The sequence below is a fragment of the Marmota monax genome, unplaced genomic scaffold (assembly GCF_021218885.2).
Source record: "Marmota monax isolate L192 unplaced genomic scaffold, Marmota_monax_Labrador192_F-V1.1 WCK01_AAM20220418_F8-fsc00003, whole genome shotgun sequence".
Taxonomy (NCBI): domain Eukaryota; kingdom Metazoa; phylum Chordata; class Mammalia; order Rodentia; family Sciuridae; genus Marmota; species Marmota monax.
Genome location: NW_026694084.1, coordinates 35,044,535 through 35,052,723, shown reverse-complemented (window position 1 = coordinate 35,052,723; position 8,189 = coordinate 35,044,535). Strand labels below are relative to the sequence as shown.

Sequence of the window (8,189 nt, the reverse complement as noted above, 5' to 3'; positions counted from 1 at the left end):
GGTGGAGATCTCAAACAGCATCTGATAGTCAGTAAGCAGATCTTACAGCTTGCTACCCTTCAAAAACATAACAACATGATTCAGATTTCCCATATAGTTTAACAGAAGTTCTTTTCTCCATCGCCTTTCTCACTTATAGTTGGTTCCTGACATTACCTCCCAAATAAACTCTAAGCACCAAAGTTTTTGTCCCTGGGTCTGCTATAGAAAAAGTCCAAGTTAAGACAATGCCCTGCGACTTAGATGTTATATCTGACCCCAATTCAGCCAGTTTAGATTCCATTCTTATGGTTTTACATCGGGTTCAATGCCAAAAGTAGGTGGAGGTGATTGACTAACATAATGCCTCTTGGGCATTGTCCTGTTTCCAAAGCTGTCCTTTCCAATGTTTGAAGGTCTAGCATTTTCTTCAAATATATAAGCTAAGATAGATATTTTTTCCAAAATAAGGTTCACTTATTAGCTTAATTTAGGTAAAATTGATTTATTGTCCTTGAAATCAGGAGTTCTAATTATTGTCTCCCCTACTACATGATTAACAAACTCATTTTGAGCCCTAACTATAAGCTAAGAAACCTTTATCATATGTGTGTAAATGGAAATGGAGCTAGGGCAGAGTACGCTTTTCTATGAGACTATGGTCACAGTTTTCACACCAGAAGACTCCCTGCCTTTGGGTATGTCTGGAAAATGGTTTATAATTGAATAAACTATAGAGATGAAGATGGAGACGTTGTCTGCCATGAAAGTCTGGTCAGAAAAGTTGAGACAAACTTTATTTGAATGCTGAAACTGAGAACAGTTTAAATGACCAGGCAGGAAACGGAGGAAAGTCATTTGAATAACCTCTATGTTCTCAGGTTGATAAATCATCTGTCCTGGTGAAAATAGTGGAGTAAAGAGAAGAATTAGAGATACGGTCCATAAAATGATGATATAGAATAATTGCTGCAAAACTGTAGTAGAAGTCCACATGTGTAATTAGAAAGTGTCAATGAGACAGACAATTTTTTTTCTGCATTAAGTTCAGCTCGCACCAGACTGCATCAGAATCCTCTGGAGGGTTTAAGGCAGAGTTCAGGGCCTCCCATTCATAGATTCTGATCCCTCAGGGTGAAGGGGATTCTGAACATTTGACAAGTCTTCAGATGATACTGATGAGGTGAAACACTCTGAAGACCACTTATAAGTGGACCCTGCCTTGAGATCTTATTTGAGGATTCTATGTTCTGATACAAGGATAGAAATAAAACGTGAACCAAGGATACCTCATGACTTTCTTAAGTAACTCAAGGCCAGGTGAAAGAGTCAGGGGACATTACTGAGATCCTGTCTAGCTTACTAAGAATACAGTCCTACTTGTTCGCTCATTAATTTAGCCATTGATTCAACAAATTCCCAGATTCCTGCCGAAAGATCACTTATATTACGGTTAAAGTGAAGGAATAAATGAAAACAAGACACATCTCCAGCCTTTGAAAATCTCAATCTAGGTAAGGAGACAGATGCATAAAGGATCAGGTCTGATAAGAAGTTCTTGGTACTGTGATAAGTTTGTAGAGCCCACAGTAAAAGAATGTTGAAAAAAATCAATTCTATACAGGAAGTAAAATTAAAGTCAGGGAGTAATATAAGAAATGACAGTTGGGATGAATTATGAAGAAGTATGTGGTATTGTCAGATGAAGGGATGGGATAAATTTTCGGGGGGGGGGGTTGCGGTGAAAGGGGGCAGGATAAAAAGCTCCAAAGTCTAAACCTACTAGTAACTGGAAAGATGCAAGTAAGCAGAAGCTCAGGAGTGTAGAAGTACATGGGACTGGAACTGTGTGAAGGACCCATAGGTAAAGGGCTGGAAAGCAGGACAGGTGACACTAGGGTGCGTAGAAACTGCACCTAATACTTTAACATGGGGTTGGACAAGACCATCCAAGACTTTTCTACCAGCCTCAAGCATCTGGGATTTCATAATTTTTAGTGCTTGAGTCTGGAAAGAAGTCAAATAGTTATTGCTCTAAGGCTTCAAAATAAGATATACTAGTGGATAGATGTGTGGATGAAGAGACAAAATTGATGTATTTAAGAGATACTTAAAAAATATAATTAGGGGGATGTGGTAAAAAATGAGATGTGAATGTATAGAAGAAGGGGGAGTATAAAAAAGATTCCTAATTTTTCTGATTTCTTGTTTCTAGATGGATGTTGGAAATATTCAGTGGGATTGGAGGTATATCAACAGAAAGAAAATTTGTGCAGATTCTGGCATGATGAAACTTCTCTTTTATCACATAACTGCCTGTCTAAGTGGTGGGAGTAAACAATAATTTCTAATACAATCATGTTATTCTGCGAAGAAAGGAAGGGAGGTAGGAAGGAAGGAAAGAGAAGGAGGCAGGAAGGCAGGGAGGCAGGGAGGAAAAGATTTGTATGGAATGAATTATACTTTCTTTTTTTAAATAAAAAGAAAGTATAATTCATTAATTGAAGGCAGAAAGGGGAAAGATAAAGAGAAAAGGAGGCCCATGAATAAAGGAGGTGTTAACATTTACAAACAAGGAAAGAAAAAAAAGCAAAAAGACAAAACCTCTGAATCAAAAAAAAAAAAAAAAAAATGCCAGTCTTTTTAGTTAAAGCCAGCTATGGTCTTTGGAGCACTGGGGCATGAGGGACATGGCTGAGACAGGGGAAGACTGACAAGACAAGATGTGGAAATTTTAACTTACCTACAGAGTCTTGTTGAGTGCCCTGGAAAAATTCAGATTTCCCAGAAGCCAAGGTTCACAGAGTTATGCTGCAGGAGTTAGAATTCCTGTGTTTATGTTCAAAAACTCAACTCGACTTTACTAAATTGAGGAGAAGGAGAAGCAGAAAGAGAGGGAAGATGAGAAGAAAAAGGAAGAAGAAGGGAAGGGGGTAGAAGGAAGAGGAATATTGCTATCTATAATCTGTAAACAGGCTAATCCAGTTCTCTGAATCACCTTCCTCTTCCCTCTTTACAGTGTGCCTTTTTCTGGAAAGACCTTTCTTCCAGATAGAAAAAAAGGTTCAAGTTGTGACTTCACCAAGTGCAGAGAAGAGCTTTCCTCAGAAACCCCAGAGTCCGATAGCTTCTCATTGGCGGAGATTATATCACATGATCTCCTGCAGCCAATTGCTGAGTTCAGAGCCAGTTCTAGATTGGGTGTTAGACCAATCAGGGCCTGACCCAGTAACTGGATATAGAGTCGACACAATTCACACCTTCTTGGTTGTTGTTGGGGAAGCTGTGGATCCAAAGCTGGAGAAGTTCATGTGGAGGCAGAGTGGTGATAAATGCCCCAGTTTAGACAAAGGCTGACTTCAAAAAAGCCCATGATGATGGGAAAGGCAGCGGAGCACAACAGACACTAGTATGGCAATTTGTAAATCAATGGATGTGTAACTGATGTGAATCTGCAATCTGTGTATGGGGTGAAGGTGGGAGTTCATAACCCACTAGAATCAAAGTGTGGAATATGATATGTCAAGAAATTTGTAATGTTTTGAACAACCCACAATAAAAAATTAAAAAAAAAAAAAAGCCCATGAAGTTTAGCCCAGAATGGAACAAACAAACAAAAAAATAGGTTTTAGAGGGGCATACAGCATCACGGTTAATAGTGGGACACCGCAGACAGGGTCCCAGAGTCCTGATACTTGCACCAGCACTTCCTGGCAGCATGGCCTTGGACAAATTTTTTCTCTCTGTGCTTCTGTTTTCTCATCTTTAATATGGTAATTATAATAGCACCTACTTCATACAGTTGTAAACATTGAGATATAACAGGAAAAAAAACTCAAGAGTGCCTGAGATCACATGGGAGGCTTTACTATTGTTAATTTTAAAAATATGTGGTTTTTTTTATTACAATTTTAGATTTACAGGAAAATGGAGTGAATGATAAAGAGTTCCTATAGAACACCCCTCCACACTTATGGTTTTGCATTTTCCTTTCTACTAATATTTTGCATAAGTATGGTATAATTGTTATAATAAATGAACAATGTTACTATATTTTATTAACTGAAATGCGTACTTTATTTGTATTTCCTTTGTTTTTCTCTTCTAGGGCACCAACCAGGACCCATGTTACATTTAGGTGCCATGTGTTGTTATATTTTCTTAATGTTTGATGACCTGGACAATTGAGGATTACAAATAAGACATTTTATAGAATTCCCTTCTATTGGAATTTACTTGATATTTTTCTCATGGATAACAATGGAATTATGGGTTTGGGGAGAAAGATCAGAGATCAAGTGCCGTTTCAACATGTATAATATCAAAAATATTTCTTATTAACATGAGTTGATGGCTAACATTATTATCCTTTTTTACCTGAATGATACAGTGTTGCTCAGGTTTGTTGAAAATGAAGTTACCAATTTTTTCCTGTTCCATTCTATTCTTTGGAAGAAATTCATTACAGTTCACATTCAGGGGTTAGGGAGTTTTGCATCTCTTTTTATAGGTGGAGTAAATACATAGTTATTTTTATCTTCCTTAAGATTTAGTATATTTAGATTATTCTAATTAAACATTATGCTAATAAAACATTAATTGACATTTAATAATTTTTCTTGTTTATGAGGTACCCTGTGATGTTTTGATACATATATATATATATATATATATATATATATATATATTCTGTATTGATCATTCAAGGTAATCAGCATATCCATCACCTCAAACATTTATTATTTCTTTGGGCTGAGAACAATCAAAATCCTTTCCTCTTGATATATTGAAGTACACACTATGTTATTGTTCACTGTAGTCACCCTATCATGCAATAAACACCAGTATTTATTCACCCTATCTAACTGTAACTATACCAATGTGTTATGGTTAGACATGGAATGTCCCCAAAAGCTCATGTGTGAAACAGTGCTAAGGAAGTGTTAGTTGTTAAAAATAGTATAACCACTAAAGAAACACTAAGTACTTCAGCCAGAAATAATAGGAAAGATGGTTTATGGCATCTCAGGAGTTGGCAAGACATCACCCATCTCAGGCTCAATCTTATAAAAGTAATAATTCCTTTGGAAAGAGACCTTTGGGAGCATCTGCTTGCCTAAAAGGTGCCTAGAAAGTGGTTTCACTGTGCTCAGTCAGGTACCTAGATACTCAGAGGCTGCTACAGCCATGGTCCCATAAGGCTTGGCTACTGCTTCAGATGGTGGCAGACCTTTGTGGGAACCACATGGTGCTGGTTCTGTGGGATTCAAGATGCTGGAGCTATTGTGTCATGAAAACTTTCACTGAGATTTCAAAGGAAGACATGGGACACCAGGCAAAGTGTAGCAGAGGAGGACTTCCTAGGGGCTGCCCCTGAAAGGGTGATGCATGAAGATGTGAGAAAGAAGCTGAAGCTCAGTGAAAACCTCCAAGATTAAGAGATACCAGTACCATGAAATGTCTGCTGAGGAAAGATGGAAGAATTGGCACAGACAAGCCAAGAGACAATGTGAGTTACAAACAGCAAGATCAAGACCATAGGGGCAGAGTTACAAAAGCCATCAGAGAGAACAGCATAATGCCATATGGCCTCTAGGATGTGTCTGCCAGTTGAATTGGGGTGTTTCTTTGGTTTCATACCCTTTTCCCATGCCCCTGTATTTCCCTTGTGAATGGAAATGTTTACTCTGTGCCATATTAGATATACGTAACTTGGCTTTGATCTTTACAATGAAAATAGCTATGAGTTTTTCTGAAATCTCAGATGAGATTTTGAACTTGAACTTTGGGGCAATGTTAGAACTATTAAGACTAGAAAGACACTTGGAAATGGACTAAAAGTAGTTTGCCTAGTGAGATGGACATAAGTTTTGGGGGGCAGGGATAAAATTTTATTGTTTCCATATAAGTTATATTGTTTAGATATAAGTTATATGCTCATGTGTGAGGAAACACAAGAACATTCCGAGGTGAACTGTTTGTGTCATAAGACCTTTAAGCTAATGAGTGCATTAATCTGCTGCTATGAATTAACTGAGTAGTAACTGTAGGCAATAAGATATAGCTGGAGGAAGTGAGTCACTGCAAGTGTGCCTTTGGCGTTTATATTTTATTTCTAGTGGGCAGAGCACTTGCGTGCGCCTCTCTCTCTCTCTCCCCCAACCCCTCCCCCCACACACCTGACTGCAATGTCCTGAGCTGCTTTCTTTCTCCATACTTTCCTCCATGATGTTCTGCCTCACCTTAGGTACAGAGATATGGAGTCAGCTGACGGTGGACTGAATCTCTGAAACTGTATCTAAATAAACTTTTCCTCCTTAAAAGTTGTTATTGTCGGTACTGTCTTTCGTGGTTTGGTCTTTTCCTGCGGTCACTACCTGGTCACATTTGGTGCCCAGCAGAGGAAACAGTGACAGACCTGGAGGCTGCAGTTCTCTGTCCTTCACACAGCTCTTCCTTTGAATGCAGAAGCTTGTTGGCCAAAAGATGTGGGAATTGTTGCCCTTGAGATCTATTTTCCTTCTCAATATGTTGATCAAGCAGAATTGGAAAAATATGATGGTGTAAATGCTGGAAAGTATACCATTGGCTTGGGCCAGGCCAGGATGGGCTTCTGCACAGATCGAGAAGATATCAACTCTCTTTGCCTAACTGTGGTTCAGAATCTAATGGAGAGAAATAACCTTTCTTATGATTGCATTGGACGGTTAGAAGTTGGAACAGAGACAATCATTGACAAATCAAAGTCAGTGAAGACTAATTTGATGCAGCTATTTGAGGAGTCTGGGAATACAGATATAGAAGGAATAGATACAACTAATGCGTGCTATGGAGGCACAGCTACTGTCTTCAATGCTGTTAACTGGATTGAGTCCAGCTCTTGGGATGTACGGTACGCCCTGGTAGTTGCAGGAGATATTGCAATATATGCCACAGGAAATGCCAGACCTACAGGTGGAGTTGGAGCTGTAGCTTTGCTGATTGGGCCCAATGCTCCTTTAATTTTTGAACGAGGGCTTCTTGGAACACATATGCAACATGCCTATGATTTTTACAGCCCGATATGGTCTCTGAATATCCTATAGTCGATGGAAAACTCTCCATACAATGCTACATCCGTGCCCAGTGGCAGAAAGAGGGAAATGTTAAAGATTTTACCTTAAATGATTTTGGCTTCATGATCTTTCACTCACCATATTGTAAACTGGTTCAGAAATCTCTAGCTCGAATGATGCTGAATGACTTCCTTAATGACCAGAACAGAGATAAAAATACTATCTACAGTGGCCTGGAAGCTTTCGGGGATGTTAAATTAGAAGATACTTACTTTGACAAAAAGGCATTTATGAAGGCTAGTTCTGAACTCGTTAATCAGAAAACAAAGGCATCTTTGCTTGTATCAAATCAAAATGGAAATATGTATACATCCTCAGTATATGGTTCCCTTGCTTCTGTTCTAGCCCAGTACTCTCCTCAGCAATTGGCAGGGAAGAGGATAGGAGTGTTTTCTTATGGTTCTGGTTTGGCTGCCACCCTGTACTCTCTTAAAGTTACACAAGATGCCACACCAGGGTCTGTTCTTGATAAAATGACAGCAAGTTTATGTGATCTTAAATCAAGGCTTGACTCAAGAAATTGTGTAGCACCAGATGTCTTTGCTGAAAACTAGAAGCTCAGAGAGGACACTCATCACTTGGCCAATTATATACCCCAGTGTTCAATAGATTCACTCTTTGAAGGAACATGGTACCTAGTTAGAGTGGATGAAAAGCATAGAAGAATGTACGCTCGTCGCCCCTCTCCAAATGATGACACTTTGGGTGAAGGAATAGGACTTGTGCATTCAAATACAGCAACTGAGCATATTCCAAGCCCTGCTAAGAAAGTGCCAAGGCTCCCTGCATCAGCAGCAGAACCCGAAGTAGCTGTCATTAGTAATGGGGAACATGAAGATACTCTGTGAACTGCGAGACTTCACAGTGTGTTTGGGTTGGGGTGGGGATAGGGGAATGGTTGGAAAAGGGGACGTCTGGGGACAATTTTAAAGAATTTACACATTGCTTAAATTTTTATGTGACTGACACAGAGCCTAAAAAACTGTTGTGCTCTTGGAAAAGTCTATCTGCCCAATTTGCTAACACGCTTCCTGTTGTGGTCTAGCCAATGCTAAATGTACTCGAATGATGTTAAGGGCTCTGTAAACTTTATAC

At 39.0% G+C, this 8,189-nt stretch overlaps 1 pseudogene; it reads left to right on the top strand.

Moving 5' to 3' along the window:
* Positions 1–5,431: 5,431 nt before the first annotated feature.
* LOC124107049 (hydroxymethylglutaryl-CoA synthase, cytoplasmic-like) lies at positions 5,432–7,974 on the top strand (annotated as a pseudogene).
* Positions 7,975–8,189: the final 215 nt, after the last annotated feature.